Genomic DNA, 18315 nt, shown 5'->3' on the forward strand with positions numbered 1-18315 from the left:
CTTATAAATATTTTATACAAGGTTGATTTCAGATGAAAAGTTCGGTACTATTAAAAACATTAAAAATGTTATTTAGAACATTTAGATCATGCCATTGGAATTATTTTTCAAATAATTTATGCCAATTATGTTACAGAAGAGATTCTAACACTGTGAAAGACACGCGTTTTATTGGTATTTTACAGAAATCTATTTCTTGAAGAATTAATTTGTATATTTAGACAGCGAATCTGGCGTGAGTATGCCCTAGTTCCATTTGTGATATATGGATTCCGTTTGGTATCTGTGACAAAGTGCTATAGCAATCAACCTGGTTTTTATTTAGCATTTGAAAGGACAATCAGCCAAATTCTAATCTCAGATGTGTGAACTTATCGCATATTTCATGAAATATGCTGCTTTGCAGTATCAAAAATGGATGTGAGGCGTTTATGGCAAAGCACAGTACAAGAGAGGCACATGAGGCTGGATGAATTCATTTTCAGGGAATGAACTTAGGACTTAACTCGTGCCTTTGAGAACGAAGAACGCATGACTTTTATTTCTCTCTTGGTGTTTCTTTCAGTTCAGGAAATCTTATCAGTGGGCAGAATAGAGAGGCTGAGCATTGTGTGTTGGAAGAGGAGAGCTGAACAACTTAGAAGTCATAGATTACCTGAGACCTGCTCAGTACACGGATGGTTTTGTTTCCCTGCAGTGATCCCTGACTGAACCAGCCATCGGTCATTTGTATTCTCCTGTATAGCTCTTGATGAATTTCCCTTATGCTTATTTTTACAGTGAGTTTATATACTGCCAGATCTGACCACTGTTTTTTATATAGGCTATCTTGATTTCATTCTTCCCTCTTACTTTCTACACGTCACAATGAATAAAGCTGTAACATTAAGGAGGTGGCAAAGAACCTTTAATATTTATACAGTTCAATCAATGTTCTAAATTTCTGGTGTTCCATGAAAGGTAATCCAAGATGTTTTATCCTTTATGGCTTCTCCACTGAGTATGAGTTTAACTTAACTGCATCATTACGAGAAATATTTACTACAGGAACTCAAGTCTTGTACATTTTAAGTTTTACATTTTGTAACCTGAGCGTCTATTCTCTACACCATATTTCCACTCTATTGTATATAATTATGTTTAGTTAAATGCAGATTTTTGACAAGTTCTAAGGAAATGCCCACTTGTCAATTTTTACGCTTTTTTTTTCTGGAGCTATGGCTGTTAAACATTATTATTTAATATGATTAATAACTTTTTTGGATGCAGGGGCATTCTCATAGACACTTCACTATTCTGAAGGAGTTTGCTTTATTTTTAAAGATGGAGTTCAATTGAAACTGATATTATGCAGCTTAAATATATATATTTAATCTCCTTTCACTTTGAAGAATTAGAGTTCTTGAATGCATTTCTTTCCAGTATTAATGGCAACTGTACCTGAAGATCAAGTCCTCTAGGCAAACCAAATGCCAGCCTTTACCATATACTACCTATTTTAAGTGAATAAAACATACACACTCAAATGTATTGTCTTTCTTTCCTCCCAGATACTGTTTGAATATCTCATCTACAAAAGAGTTTCAAGCATATATATTTGGTGTGTTTTATTTTAACTCACCCTTTTCACTCTGCAATATGATGCTGTTTGCGTCATGTAATAAAGACCGCAAATCAAGGAATGAGCTGTGTGAGAGGGATTAACCTTACCTTCTCAGTGGCTGTGGAGATTGGGCTCTTTAGTCTCAGCCCGGACTGTTACATTGATTTAATGTGTGACAGGGAAAATTGTGGGTGTTTCTTCTGACATTTTCTAAAGGGGTCCCACATCTTTTAGGAATATTTAGAGTTATAATGTAATAATTTCATTTCCACAAGTAATGTTGCCTATAAGCATTAAACACTGAAAACACGTAATGTTTATTTTTGGGAGAGGGAGACAGAGTACAAGCGGGGGAGGGGTGGAGAAACAGGGAGACACAGCTTCAGGCTCCAAGCTGTCAGCACAGAGCCGGCTGTGGGGCTCGAACTCACAAACCTTGAGATCATGACCTGAGCAGAAGTCGGAGGATTAACAGACTGAACCACCCAGGTGCCCCAAACACTGAGAAACGTAATTTTCTGCCTAGACCAAACTCATTCATGAAGCTGTTGTTATAGTTAATGTTTTTATTATTCTTGTTCAGTAATAGGTTTAATTCGTAGCTGTACCATGACCCTTGTAAATTGTGTTTGCATTCTTGCCATTTAACATCACAAAAAAGAATCTCTGAATATAATACATGGTTACCTAACAGTTCATAGTATAAAAATCCAATGTGTACAAAATTAGTAACAATGGCAGTTAGATGATTCAGTGACTGATAAGGACTCCCAGAATATTTCAAAATCTAGTATAGATATTGAATATTTTCCTAGTTATATATTTAATATGTTCCTTTTGTTGATGAATACTGCCTTCTCTAGTCTATTATTTTAGCCAGGTTTCTTTTAATTTTTATTTAGCATAACACTTCACCAAACTATGAAAATTTGCTAAATGATTAGAATTCTCCAAATACTTATTGAGCTCCTGCTGTATGCCTGCCACCACGGGAGGCACTGAGTAAATGCCTACTCATAAAGATACCTGTAAGAAACCATTCCTGACCTCAGGACCTCACAGTTTATTCAAACACTCACAATCTATGATATGACAAGAGCCATGACAAAGGGGAAAAAAAGGAGAGAAGTACTCATGTCACACTGTCACAATAAAGAATAAATCATCAAAATTCTCTGTGATCCGTTTTTCAACAAATATGGATTGAGTACTTTCTATGTACCAGGTCTTATTTGAAACACTGGAAAAGTATCAGTGGATAAAACAGACAAAATCCCTGTTCTGATAAGGCTAACATGGTAGTAGGGGGAGATAGATGGAAAATAAATGGTAAGTATCATAAATAAGTAAATTATATAGTAGACAGTATTTGACTGTTTTCCCCCTTCCAGCGAAATAAACTTATATCCTGTTGAAGGGACATATTTGGGGCAATTTGGGGGGCAATTAAAAAATAATTCCTATTATTCATGTTGAATATGCAAATATATTTGAAAAATACAAAATGAGTTCTAGGTCTACTTCCCCAAATTACGTACTTTATTGCTCCTAAGATGCACATATCGTCACGTGTGTAGTGGGCCTGAACATGCCATATAATCAAAAAGATATAACATTCATTGTCAACAGGATGGCAAGTGCAATGCAAGCCGCCACCAGCTGTGAATGCACAAACTTGGACTTCATTCATTGGAAACCATTACCATTGGTCTTTCAATTAATGCGCCATTAGTGAACCCTTAAAGAAAAAATATGAATCCTGGTTGTAATCTGAAATATTTCATTGTTTGCTTATGTAAAGGCGAGAAATCAGAAACTCAAAACTTGCATAAAGTGTGTGATAGTATGTGAAAGGGTGTGAAATAGTATGTGAGTGATACATTAAAGAAGTCAGTCAGTCTGAAAGAGCTCTGCAATATTTTAAAATAAAACTTTCAGGTAGTTTGCACATAAAATCAGTCAAGTTGGCAATGTTCTTACTTTTTTTAGTAGAACATGAGTTATTGGTTTGTCTTATAATTAATGGTGTCTTAGGTTTTATGGAATCTAGTAACTGTCTGAGCAATATCTAGATTTTCCCTTTTCATGAAAACAATTATTTTCAAATGAGGGAACCTTTTTCTGATATTTAAAAGCCATCACAGAAAAGATCATCTGTTTGGATTTTATCATGAGCATTCCATGATCAGCAGGTGAAAAAGACAGAGACCATCTGCTGCAATTAAACAAGGAAGGTTTCCTTCAAATAGCTAAATAATTCCTGTAAGCTATCAGCAGGAGAATCAGATAAGTAAGTGTATTAGCTCCTTTTGTCATTCAGAGTAGTTCAGTCAGGTTTCCCAAGACCAGGATACTTTTTTTTTTAAAACATGCATTTTAGCATGCTTTGGAGTTTTTTCATGTCTACCATTTTGATTTTTTTAAAAAAAAGTATTCAAGTTGATTTATAACAATGATGTAAGTTTTCTCTGTAACTTCAATTATGTTTGCATAGCTACTGCTTTTTTCTGTGTGCCGGATAGACTTAAATATTTCAACCACTGTCATTAAGACACTTAAGCACAATTGTCTAACGGCATCATTGGAGATCAGCAGAAGGGGAGGTGAAGAACTGAATGCATGCCTCAACTAGTGCTTGGTACCTGTCACATTTCAGTCTCTACGCAACCTTCTTAGTCTCACCTATTACCCTCTTCCTCCCTCTTCTGCCCTGTGCCAAACCACACACACAGAGTGAGCAATATTGTTATCTTAAGAACAAAAGGGTAGGGAACAGAGGGAGTTTTGCTGTAAATTTTGGTGTGTCAGGAAAGAATTCTTTCTGGTACTTCTCCAAGAATCCCCAGTGGTTTCTGTCTTTAGAGTTTTGGCAAGCCTTGTGAAGAAAGTACAGCTATTGATGGATAAGTTATTTTAAAAATCAGATAAAAACTGGACTTTCAGTTTTTTGCTTCAAGAATGTGGTGCGTTTTTATTTTTATGCGCAAACGTCATTTATAGAAACATAAAAGTATTATTTATGTATCTTATAGTGTTAAACATATTGTTAACAAAATAAATGGTCTACATACTATATGGTAAAAATAACATTAAAATTCCCAATGGAATTTCTTCTTAAACTTATTGGTAGACTTTTCTCTCTTTTTTTTTTTTTGCTACATAATTTCCGTTTGTACTTGAGAATGTTGGTGAAAATCTAAGATTCTTATCTCAGCCACAGGGTTATATACTCTGATGTATTCTTTTTATTTTTTTTTTACCTGAGAGTAATTTTATTTTATTTTTTCATTGAATTTTTTAGAATAGACTTTATTTTTTAGAGAAGTTTTAGGTTCATAGCAAAATTAGGTGGAAAATGCAGAATTCCCGTATATCCTCTGCTCCCATGCGTGTATAGGAGCTCCCATGCTCCTCCACTACTGACATCCCAAAGCAGAGTGGTACATTTGTTATGGCCCATGGGCCTGCATTGCTTTATCATTGTTATCAAAGTCCATAGTTTACATTACAGTTTACTCTTTTTTTTTGTCTTTCAAGTTTTTATTTCAGTTCTAGTTAGTTAACATACAGTGTAATATTCATTTCAGGAATAGAATTTAGTGATTCATCACTTACATATAACACCCAGTGCTCATCCCAGCAAGTACCCTTCTTAATGCCCATCACCCATTTAGCCCATCTCCCACCCACCTCCCCTCCAGCAACCCTCAGTTTGTTCTCTATTGTTGAGTCTCTCTGATGGTTTCCCTGCCTCTCTCTTTTTTTTTCCTTTTCCCTATGTTTTCCTGTTTTATTTCTTAAATTCCACATGTGAAGGAAATCATATGGTATTTGTCTTTTCTCTCACTTATTTCACCTAGCACAATATTCTCCACCTCCATCCACGTCATTGCAAATGGCAAGATTTTGTTCTTTTTTATGGGTGAGTAATATTTCAGTGTGTGTGTGTGTGTGTGTGTGTGTGTGTGTGTGTGCGTGTGTGTGTGTGTTTGTCCATGTCCGTGTCCCACAGCTTCTTTATCCATGTATCACTTGATGGGCATATGGATTATTTCTGTAATTTGGCTGTTGTACATAATGCTGCTATAAACAATGGAGTGTATGCATCACTTGGAATCTGTATTTTTTTATGCTTTGGGTAAATACTTAGTGGTGCAGTTGCTGGGTTGTAGGATAGTTCTATTTTTAACTTTCTGAGGAATCTCCGTACTGTTTTCCAGAGTGGCTGCACCAGTTTGCATTCCTGCTAACGGTTTAAGAGGGAGTCCTTGTCTCTGCGTTCTCCCCAACATCTGTTGTTTCCTGTGTTGTTAACTTTAGCCATTCTGACAGGTATGAAGTGACATCTCATTGTAGTTTTGATTTGTATTTCCCTGATGATGAATGATATTGAGCATGTATCTGTTGGCCATGTGGATGTCTTCTGTGGGAAAAAAATGTCTATTCATGCCTTCTGCCCATTTCTTAACTGGATTGTTTGTTTTTTGGGGGGGGGGTGTTGAGTTTAATACACTCTTTATAGATTTTGAAAAGCAGCCCTTTATATCCCTTTATCAGATATTTACTTTGCAAATATTTTCTCTTATTCCAACTGTTGCCTTTTAGCTTTGTTGATTGTTTTCCTTTGCTGTGCAGAAGGCTTTTATCTTGATGAGGTCCCAATAGTTGATTTTTGCTTTTGTTTCCCTTGCCTCTGTAGATTTCTAGTAAGAAGTTGCTACAGCCAACCTCAAAGAGGTTGTTGCCTGTGTTCTTCTTGAGCATTTTGATGGTTGTGTGATGTATTACTTCTATGACATGCCATATATACCAGAAATTGGAGAACAATGAAACTTTTAGGTAACTGAGTATTTTATCTTTAATTGGTATAACTTTATTTTTAATTTATATTATTTTTTAATTGGCATAATTTAAAATCTTATCCTCTTGGATGAAAAATTTTTTTCTTTCATTGTATTATATTCAGTTGTGCCTTAAAAACATGACACAGTCAACTTTACTTGAAAGGACCCCAAAATCAGGGTCATCTTTATAAACATTGATTCCTTAATGGAAGTTGTATAAAAAAACCAGTTTTGAGGGGACGCCTGGGTGGCTCAGTCGGTTGAGCGACCAGCTTTGGCTCAGGTCACAATCTCAGGGTTTGTGAGTTCCAGCCCTGCATCGGGCTCTGTGCTGACAGCTCAGAGCCTGGAGCCTGCTTTGGATTCTGTGTTTCCCTCTCTGTCTGCCCCTCCCCCGCCCATGCTCTGTCTCTCTCTGTCTCAGAAATAAATAAACATTAAAAAAAACAGTTTTGGGGGCAGATTTTTGGGGGCAGTTAGTTACCATATGAAAATACAGTTACAACTGGTATTTTCTGCTTAAAGCTGTCTCTTCGACCTACTTTTTTTTTTTCTAGTAATTTTTTGCAGCCTTTCTATACCTCCACTGGCCACGACTACTGGCCATCTTTTTTTTTTTAATATATGAAATTTATTGTCAAATTGGTTTCCATAAAACACCCAGTGCTCATCCCAAAAGGTGCCCTCCTCAATACCCATCACCCACCCTCTCCTCCCTCCCACCCCCCATCAACCCTCAGTTTGTTCTCAGTTTTTAACAGTCTCTTATGCTTTGGCTCTCTCCCACTCTAACCTCTTTTTTTTTTTCCTTCCCCTCCCCCATGGGTTCCTGTTAAGTTTCTCAGGATCCACATAAGATTGAAACCATATGGTATCTGTCTTTCTCTGTATGGCTTATTTCACTTTGCATCACACTCTCCAGTTCCATCCACGTTGCTACAAAAGGCCATATTTCATTTTTTCTCATTGCCACGTAGTATTCCATTGTGTATATAAACCACAATTTCTTTATCCATTCATCAGTTGATGGACATTTAGGCTCTTTCCATAATCTGGCTATTGTTGAGAGTGCTGCTATGAACATTGGGGTACTCCTGTATCCCTTGGATAAATTCCTAGCAGTGCTATTGCTGGGTCATAGGGTAGGTCTATTTTTAATTTTCTGAGGAACCTCCACACTGCTTTCCAGAGCGGCTGCACCAATTTGCATTCCCACCAACAGTGCAAGAGGGTTCCCGTTTCTCCACAATCTCTCCAGCATCTATAGTCTCCTGATTTGTTCATTTTGTACTGGCCATTTTTTACAACCATTGTTTTCTTTACATTTTGTCCATTGCTTTTTCTTTCCTCCATTTTTGTTTCTTTCATGTTGTCACTTTTTTTCAGACTCTTTTTGGCTTTCATACATTTCAGATTTGGCTCTTAGTTATTATTAGACAACAAGAGCAAGTCTTTGCTTGGATTAACATTTCTTCTTTAGTTCTTCTTGGCTGTATTTATTGGTAGACTTTTCTGTTCCTTCTCTTATTGGAACCATTTCAGAACATTGGCCATGCCTGGCTCTCCAAGTGCTGAATATACACAGTGTTCCTGTAATCAAAATGAGAGCCTTTGGATACCAATTTTATTAGCTTACCAAACCCGAATTCTCTCTGCCAATTTTATATAACATGGCATTTGGATACATAACAATATTTTATGAAGGACACTATGTGCTGTTGCCAGAGTTTGTATCTGATCTAATGTCTATGACTGCTGTGCCAACAATATGGCTAATGAGTAGATTTAAACAAACCAAATCTGACCATTACCTGCAAAGACAGGGTTTAGTCATTACAGATTATGATTTACATGACTGCCTAAGATAAAAATAGCATTGAAAGCTCTTTCTTGAAAATCTAACATGTCTGTGTAATTGACACATCTCTGTACCGTCTCATTTTACTTGGATGAGATCACCAAAGTAATCACAAAACCCGTAACTTAGAGTTTTTACTGTTAGTCTCTGATATAATAAGGACCTAAGTTTCATGATGACTTATGCTCTGGCCAAATCATGTAACCAGGCCCAGGCATCTTTTATGTAATCATTCTCTATCATATAATTGCTATTATGTGGCTTTGTTCCTCATTATGTATATTTCTCAGTTAAAACAATTTTTTTTTTGGAATTTTCATCTCTATTTCTACATGTGAAGATATGTGAAAGAATTTTGTGAATCAAGCCTATGTCTCTCTTTTGCTGTGACTTTACAGCTTCTACTCAATTCCAAAACAGTTATATTTACAAAGCAAGAGATAATATAATGATATATGTGGGCTCTTTCAAATGAATAGTGTGATATAAAAGCTAGGAGTTTTCCCTGGAGTTATACTAACTTAGTTCAGGTCTCTATTGGACAAGCCAGACTTTGAATTCCTGAGCTTCATTTTCCTCATCTGTAAAATGGGATGGATTGGGTACTTACATTATAGGACTGCCAAAAGCATTGCAAGATAAAATACTTAAATATACCTGGCCTATGGTAAACACTTGTTAGACCTTATAAATATATTTTCAGAGTAACTACAGCATTTAGACATGAAATGTAGGAACCAACAAGAATTTACAGATGTATCTACTGAAGAAGCCATGATTGCATATGAAAGTCACAAGTAAAAGGACAGCATGATCTTTACTTTTACAGGTTTACCCTGGTATCTGAAAGCAGAGTGTTTCTATGTAATCTTCTGTAAGCTGAAATGGTATTAAAGCAAAGAAGCAAATTATCATTGATTTATATGGAAAAAAATTGAAGCATTCCTAGACCCAAAAAATAACCTCTCTTAGGCTTTTTTTGATAACTAGGACAAATGCACATATAAAACGAGATACAGCACACATGTTCCAGACACAGGCCAGAGCTGTGGCGGTCTGATGCTGAGGTGCTGAGTGTAGTTCCCAGGGAAGGAGCTTAAGCCAGGCCACTCTAGCTGCTCACGTTATGTGCTGCCTCTATAACAGGCTCACAGCAAAAACAAATGCCAATGCTGTTTTCATTTTCCTTCTTTTATAAAAGCAAAACTTCCCTTTGGATTTCTATCAGTGAGCAAAAACCGGTACTGATGTAAGTCTTTCATAAAAGTAAAGTGGCGTAACGCAAACTTTGGATAACCAGAGGTACTTGTTGTATATTTCATTGAATAATCCATCCTTTACAGTGTGCAGTCTAACTTAGTATCACGTGCAGAAGCCTTCACAATGCAGCCGGGAGCCTCAAGTTTTGCTTTTCTGAATATTGCCACTGTGCTGGAAAGAAAACAGGAAATGGTATAGGTGGATTTCATTTTTTACTATCTGGTAGCTTACTGTCTAAAATGAGTTTGCAGAAACATGAGTTGATCTTCTAGAACGTATGATACATAAACATGATTCAGTTATAGACAAGTGATAATATCTATTACATATGACGACTACAAATGACCCACTTTAATTTTAACACAATATTTTAAAAATCTGTTGTAAGCCCTGTGTGATGCCTAATATGGAAGATAATTTGGAAATATTGGAGGTATTTTTAATGCTTAAAAGTAATAAAAATTATAATGTCTGCCATTATCTCTATGCACAAAAATAAAAAGCAATATAGGCTTTGAGATGTAGTTTTTGAGAAATGTCTGTTTTATTAATAATTCAGTTGTCAAATATAGAATATAGCAGATGCTTTTGACATGCTTCAACTTTTTCTCCTTATAAAAGTGAGTTGAAGTGTTTTGTGAGTTTGTGTTGTGCCGTATTTAATAATAATTCATTTTGTACTAATGCGTTTTTCTGTTACAATGGGATAATGAGCCATTTAATCAATGGGAGACTAAAACATATGTACATATTCATGTCTCAATTAGTCATCCAAAAATTTATTGAGGGATTCTAGAAGTTATGGTGAATGCTGCAAAGGGTATTAAATATGCTCAAGAGTTTACAGTAGAAATAGGGGGGCATGCATATGTCATAAGTAAAAGAATAAATGTACCTCATAGACACAAAAGCTGTTTCTCAAAAACTCTAAAATAGCAGGTAAGTCTATAGTGCTGTCAATATTTCATGCACATCATGCTACTTTACAATGCCATACAGTATCCCAGAACTGTAGAGACTGGCTTAGTATTTGAAATTTTTTCGCTGTATCAGCCAGGTCTTGCTATGCCAATGCAGTTCATGGAGATTATCATCCCTACTTGCATAGAGGTTGGTTTGGCAATGAGTGTGTCAGCATCATATTTTGGAACATTTCATGGAATAATACTTTATTTCTCTTGTGCTATGCAATTTCTACATAAAGTTATAATTTTACTAACCATGAGTGCATAGTAGCATCTAGTGCATAGTAGCCCCTATAAAATGGAATGGAGAATCAGCAGTCATTAGTAGATCATTTTCTATTGCAAAATGCTAAGGATATGCATAGGGCCACTATGTGTGGTTGTGTCAGTTGTGTACTGCACAATTCTAAGTGTCACCATCTACATTATCATCTGTGCAGAATGTTGTACACAGGAAAACTTCCACTACCATAAGTCGTAACCCTGTGCCAGTAACTATTATTTGCTTACTCACCTGGGAAGATTTTTTTCATTACAAATGTTTGATAACAGAGAGGGATTCCCCAGACCATGCAAATTCAGTACGAAATAAATGAGGAGGCTTTTCAAAATGGGAATGACTAAGTCAGGACAAGTGATGGTGATGATGTACGCATATTATCAGTTGGTTATGTATCCCTTTTGGATCGTATAACAAGATTCTGACAGAATTTTTTGAAGAAACTTGAATGAAACTTTCCACTGTTTGTCTATATTCTGTATTAGCTGCTTTTGAGAACCGACTTGATGAAAAGAACCTTAGGTTTTTATGTGTCTGGTTTGTTGAAGAATCTTTAGTGAGGCTGTAAGCAAATCTCTCTGCCTAAAATGTAACAACTAAATATTAGCTTAACTCTGCTATCGCCTCCTGAGTCTTTACCAACCACCCTTAAACAAACTCAACAGGAATTAAGAATATTTCCAATGATTGGAGACAAAACTTATTTTATTTGTGCATTCTGGAAAAATGCATATAAGTTTATGGTGTATGGTATATTTAGGTACCACTTCATAGGCTGAAGAAGTGTGAACAGAGAAAGGAATGTTCAGGTATGCTAACATATGCTGTATCCTGATGCAGATGCCATTGTTTTCCCTCACCACATTTCTGCACAGAGCAGGGTATACATAGATGGGGCTACTGTCATGGAAAGATGAAGCAGAAGGAAATCTTTTCTGGATTGCATACTAGTTACTTCTTATCAGTTGAATCATTTAACAGGATTAAAATGGAGAATGTATTATGGACATTGCAATCTCAGTTCCCTGATCTATAGTGACAAAAAACAAGTGTGGTTGAATAGGGCTCGGTATTGGGTATTGGATGGTAAGGGATAGACAGGACTTACTGAGGCAGTGAATATGCTATATTTTGAATTTCATGGGAGTTATATGGGCATATTCTTTTGCCCAAACTCACTAACTGTGTACATATAATAATTGCATTGTATTATATGCAGTCTATAGTTTAATAAAAGTGATTTTGAAATACTAGATGCCTGTCTGGAAAGAAATATTCAGGTAGAAAACATTATTTTTCTGTGTTCAGTAAGGAAAGTATCACATTGTGTATATTTAAAAACCAAAGGAAAAGTCTTTTGAGAATTAATTCCCAAAGAAGTGAAAATATAACTAAAAATAAAACTGACAACATCATTTAAAAGTTTTCCAGGTCATTACATCTGTGGGTGTGGAATTATGTGTGTGCCTGAAGAAATAATTATCCTATTGCTAAGTAATCTAAAAATATATAATTTGTTTGCTATAAACATTAGAAAGTTCTCTTTCTTAAAAATCATGATTTTTTTTTGTAAATTAAGGTATTCTTTTGAAGTGTTTGAACAATATGTAATACTTCCCCCTTATCCTTCCTAGCATCCTAGTACCCACTGTTCAACTGGGACTTCACAATTGGGAGCTCACACTTGTACTTTGGTATCATGTCAGATATTACTCAAAGATTTTGATATGAATGGATTTACAAAATAGATGTATGCATGCACACATACACACACACACACACACACACACACAGCAACTTAGTTTTCACTTGAGTATTTTTTAAATATTTCAAACATTACTAAGTAAGACTATGTCCAGATCCAAATTTGGTTGGCCAATAGAAAATGTATCTCTCCAGCGTTCATCCCAGAAGGCTTTCAGTTGTTAACCTTTTAAAGTTGTTGATTACAAAGGGATGTTCTAGCAAATGTTTTAAGACTTTTAAAATACATATAAACGAAAAAGATACATCTTAAGTTCAGGGAGTTTTGACAAATGCCTACACATGTATTCCACACTCCTATCTAGAAACAGAACTTTTCCATTTTTCCAGAAACTTCTCATGACCTTCCTCAGTCAGTACCTGTCCCACTGCACCCCACAGAAGCATGCACTGTTCTTATTTCTTTCATCATAGATTAGTTTTGTCTATGGACAAAGGACTTGTTCCAGGACTTCATATAAATAGAATCAAACTGTGTTCTGTGTCTAGTCTCCCTAGCTTATCAATGTGTTTGTGAGCCTCATACACATATAGGTAATTATTTTTTTTTGACTGCTGAATAATGTTCAATTGCACGACTGTGTTACAATTTGTTTATCCATTCTCCTGTTAATGGATATTTGGGTTATTTCTAATTTGGGGCTATTATGAGTAAGTCCTTAGGGTCATTTTGTACAAGTCATTTTTATTCATGTATGCTTTGTTTCTTTGGGGTAAATATTCAGAAATGAAATTGCTGGAGCCTGTAGTTTGTGTATAGTTAACTTTTTTTATTTATTTATTTTTTATTTTTTTAAATTTTTTTTTCAACGTTTATTTTTATTTTTGGGACAGAGAGAGACAGAGCATGAACGGGGGAGGGGCAGAGAGAGAGGGAGACACAGAATCGGAAACAGGCTCCAGGCTCTGAGCCATCAGCCCAGAGCCCGACGCGGGGCTCGAACTCCCGGACCGCGAGGTCGTGACCTGGCTGAAGTCGGACTCTTAACCGACTGCGCCACCCAGGCGCCCCTGTGTATAGTTAACTTTTTGAGAATTTGCTAGACTTACTCCTAAAGCAATGTATCATTTATACTCCCACCAGCGATAAATGTGAATTCTGGTTAATAGCCAATATTTTAAAGCTATTAACTTCAAAAGGATTTTGGTACCCAGTATTTTACAAGAACCATCGGTCTAAATGGACAATTTGGGCACTGCCATCAGGGAGTTACTTTCAGCTTTAAAGGGTCATTTTGTAGGGCAAGAGTTAAATGTCAGAAACCAAAGAACAGTTTGAACTTCTGCTAATTGTCATGTGTATTAAGTTAAAGTCCTTGACTTTTCAGCTGTCCTTGGCAGATTATATAATCACCACATGTGTTTCAGTATTAGATATATTTTGAAATATTATATAAATTTTTAGTTGTTTAAAACAGAACATAATTTCCTGTGTTTTCCTTCTCAAAAGCCTGCATGAGCTACCATCTCCTGCTGACTTAACTGTAAAATCCATAACCCAACACAGAGATAAGCACATACCCTCAATTTTGTCCCAAAATTTTGAGTTCTCACCAACTCTGTCATTTTTTTAATACCTCGTAAAGTCTTCCAGGGTGGGCCTTGAGGTCATATAGACACCAAATTCTCTACCCTTTACTCACTTTAGAGTGTGGGTGAATTAGTTAACAGAGAAGGGGACAATTGATGTCCATAAAAACTACATAAAGTGACGCAAATAAAGCACTTAATTAATAGATGATGGCAGAGCTGGGTTGCAGTCATCAGCAGGTTCAGTTAGACTGTGTCTAGCATGGCTCACTCAGCTGGCTGGCAATAGATGCTGGCTGTTAGCTGGGAATGCACATGGCCTCTCCAGCATGGTGGACCCAGAGTAATCAGACTTCTTAATGGCAGCAGACTTCCCCCAGAGTGTAGTAAACAGCTGCTCAGCACTTTGTCAACTAGAGATGGAAGTTCCACAGTGTCACTGCTGCCATGTTCTGTTGCTCTTTGTCTATGACATGGCATTCAGGAAAGGTGTTGTGACTGCTACAATAATTGATAGCTACAAATTCCTGTGATTGAAATGTAGTTTGTTTCTTATCTTTATGGCAAGTTTGGATATTGAGTGGTATTCTAAAATCACCATATTATATTGGCTTTGTATCTGCAAATTTGCTGAACTTACTATGTTAGCTGTGATAGTTATTCCGAGTTCTTTAGAGTTGTCTACATATGAATATATGTCATTTGAAAATAGATGACTTCACTTCTTCTTTTCCAATATGGATTTGTTTCTTATTGTATCTAATTTTCTTGTCTGCAATTTGTATTACAATTTTGAATGGAAGTAAAGAAACAAAGACATCGTTGACTCCTGATATTAGTGGGAAAGCTTTTAGTTTTTGATCCAAGTATGATGTTTACTGTGGGTTTTTCATAGTGGCCTTGTATCAGATTGAGAAAGTTCTATTCACAGTTTGTTGAGTGTTTTTATCATGAAAAAGTTTTGCATTTTGTCAAATCTTTTATCTCCATATATTGAGATCACACAGGTTTTCTCTTCCATTCTGTTAATATGATGTATTACATTTTTGTTTATCATCTGTGTTTTTTAAAATCTCCAATCTGATCTTTATAATTTTGTCATTCTGCTGTCTTTGCATTTCAGTGTCTTCTTTTTTCTTGTGCTTTAAGGTGTACAGTTTGGTTTTTATTTGGGGGATTTTTTTCTTTTTTAATGCAGAAGTACGCAGCTATGAATTTCTCTCTGAGCTTGGCGTTTTCTGAATCCCATAAGTTCTGGTACATTGTGTTTTCCTTGTTATTCATCTCATAGTCTTTTGTAATTTCCTTCCTAATTTCTTCTTGATTTATTGGTTATTTAAGAGTGTGTTTATGTTTAGATATTTGTGAATTTCCCCAATTTGTTGTTATTGTATTTGATTTCATTAAAATTTTGTTAAAGAAAAAACTCTGTGTGATTTCAGTCTTTTAAAATTTATTGAAAGTCATTTTAACGTGTAGTTAGTTTATTATGGGGACTGTTCCATGACCACTTGAGAAAAATGCATAGTCTCCTCTTGTTGGGTAGAATGTAATGTAGATGTCTGCTAAGTGTAACTGGTTTATAATGTTGTTCAAGTTCTCTTTTTCATTATTAATCTTTTTCCAGATGTTCTATCCCTTATTTGAAATGGGATATTGAAATCCCCAGCTCTTAGTGGACTATCTACATCTCTCTTCAGTTATGTCAGTTTTGTTTTGTGTATTTTCAGACTCTGTTTCTAGGTGTATATATGTTTGTAATTATTTTATTGTGTTCATGGATTAATCTTTTTATCATTACATAATGCCATTCTTTATCTCCTAATGATTTTTGTTTTAGAGTCTGTTTTGTTTGGTATTAGTACAGCAACTCTGACTTCCTTTTGGTTATCGTTGGCATGGCATATCTATTCTTTCCATCCATTTACTTCCAACATATTTGTGTTTTGAAACCGGAATGAGTCTTGTAGAGCATATAGTTGGACCATGATTTTATATCTTTTCGTTTCACTTCTGCTTTTGAATCAGTAAGTTTAATCCATGTAAATTTAATGTAATTACTGATAAGGAAGAACTTCTGATACATTTTTATTCATTTTCTATATGCCATATATTTTTGTTTCTCAGTTCTTTCACTACTGCCTGTTTTGTATTGAATAGTTACTTAGTAGTAGTGTACCATTTTAATGCTATGATCGTTTCTTGTGTGATATATTTTTTGAGCTATTTTCTTATTGGTTACTAAAGATTATAATTAACATCTTAATTTTATTTATTTAATTTTTTAACATTTATTTATTGTTGAGAGACAGAGAGTGAGCAGGGGAGGGAGAGAGGGAGACAGAATCTGAAGCAGGCTCCAGGCCCTGAGCGGTTAGCACAGAGCCTGATGGGGGCTTGAACCTGCGAAACGTGAGATCATTACCCGAGCTGAAGTTGGCCGCTTAACCGACTGAGCCACCCAGGCACCCCTAACATCTTAATTTTAAACAATCTAGTTTTCATATATGCCAACTTAATTTTAATAGTGTACAAAAATATTGCACCTATATAGCTTTGTTCCCCATTTCTTTTAAGCTGTTGTTGGTGCAGATTTCATCTTTATACATTGTGCGCTCATCAACATAGATTTGTATGTATTTATTTATGTGATTGCTTTTTAAATAAGGTAAGAAAAATGATGTGCTACAAACTGGAGTTTATATATACTTACATAGCTATATACATGATCTCCATGTTGTTGTTTTTTACAGATATGAGATAGACTTTGATCAAATGACAATAGAAATATCAAGAAATACCAGGTACCACTAGGATGGAGGGAGGGAATACTAAACATTATTTCTTATGGAAGATGTTTTGGAGGAAGACCTGATCCAGCTGGCAACCTGGTGCTGATGGAAATTGGGGAGATATCCAGCCTTTCTCTATTTCCTTTCACAGAGTGCCAATGGTTACTGATGGAGACAGGACATGTTCAGAGTAGACTCAAGTCCCAAGAGAGGAATTCCTAAAACTTGTTCCATAGAATTCACTGGTACCAAAGTTCAGAACTGATTTAGTCTTTTAAATCCAGGCTACAATTCTGCCTTTGACAGCTGGGAGAACAAAGTCTCCCTGAGCTATGACTTCCATGATTTCTGATGAGATACCATTTGTTAAAATTATTGAGTATATTTTTTATGGATGAATTGCTTCTCGCGGTTTTCAAGATCCTGTCTTTGTCTTTGATTTTTGACAGTTTGATTTTAATGTATTTCAGTGTGAATTACTTTGAGTTTATCCTACTTAGGGTTTGTTGAACCTGTTGATGGAGTAAATTAATATTCTCATCATATTTAGGAATTTGGGGCTATTATTTCTTCAAGTATTCTTTCTTTCCCCTTCTCTTTTTTCTGTCATTCCTATTGTATAGATATAGATATAGATATAGATATAGATATAGATATAGATATAGATATAGACATAGATATAGATATAGATATATAGATATACTTGATTGTGCCCCAGTTGTTTCTTTGGATATGTTCATTTATCTTAATTTTTTTTGTTTATTCTTCAAACTGGATAGTTTCAAACAACCTATGTTCACTCTTGCTCATTCTTTCTTTGGTCTGCTCAAGTCTGTTGTTGAGTCCCTCTGGTAAATTTTCATTTTAATTATTGTACTTTCACTCCAAGAATTGCTGTTGTTTCCTTTTTATGATTTAAATGTTTTATTGATATTTTCTATTTAGTAAAATATAATCTCCATGCTTTCAGCTCTTTTGACATGATTTCCTTAGTTCTTTGAACATATTTAAAATAGCTGATTTAACTTCTTTGTCTCATAATTACAATGTCAGGATTTTTTCAGAGACATTTTCTGTTTATTTTTTTTTTCTCCTTGTATGGGACATATGTTTTCGTTCCCTTCAAGCCTCATAAGTTTTTGTTGAAAACTCAACATTTTGACTATTATAATGTAACTCTGGAATCGTTTCTTCTCCTACAGAATTTGTTATCACTGCTTGTTTGTGTTTTATGTTTTAGTGACTTTTCTGAAATAATTTTTAAAGTCTGTATTCTTTGCTGTTTGTGGCTCCAGACATCTGTTCTGTAATGTTATTAGTCAGGTGATGATTAGACAGATAGTTCTTTAAATACCTGAAACAAAGAATGTTCTAGTCTTTGTAGATCTACTCCATGTGTTTAGGGTACATCTCAAACTC

This window comes from Felis catus, chromosome A2 (genome assembly GCF_018350175.1).
Source record: "Felis catus isolate Fca126 chromosome A2, F.catus_Fca126_mat1.0, whole genome shotgun sequence".
Lineage (NCBI taxonomy): Eukaryota > Metazoa > Chordata > Mammalia > Carnivora > Felidae > Felis > Felis catus.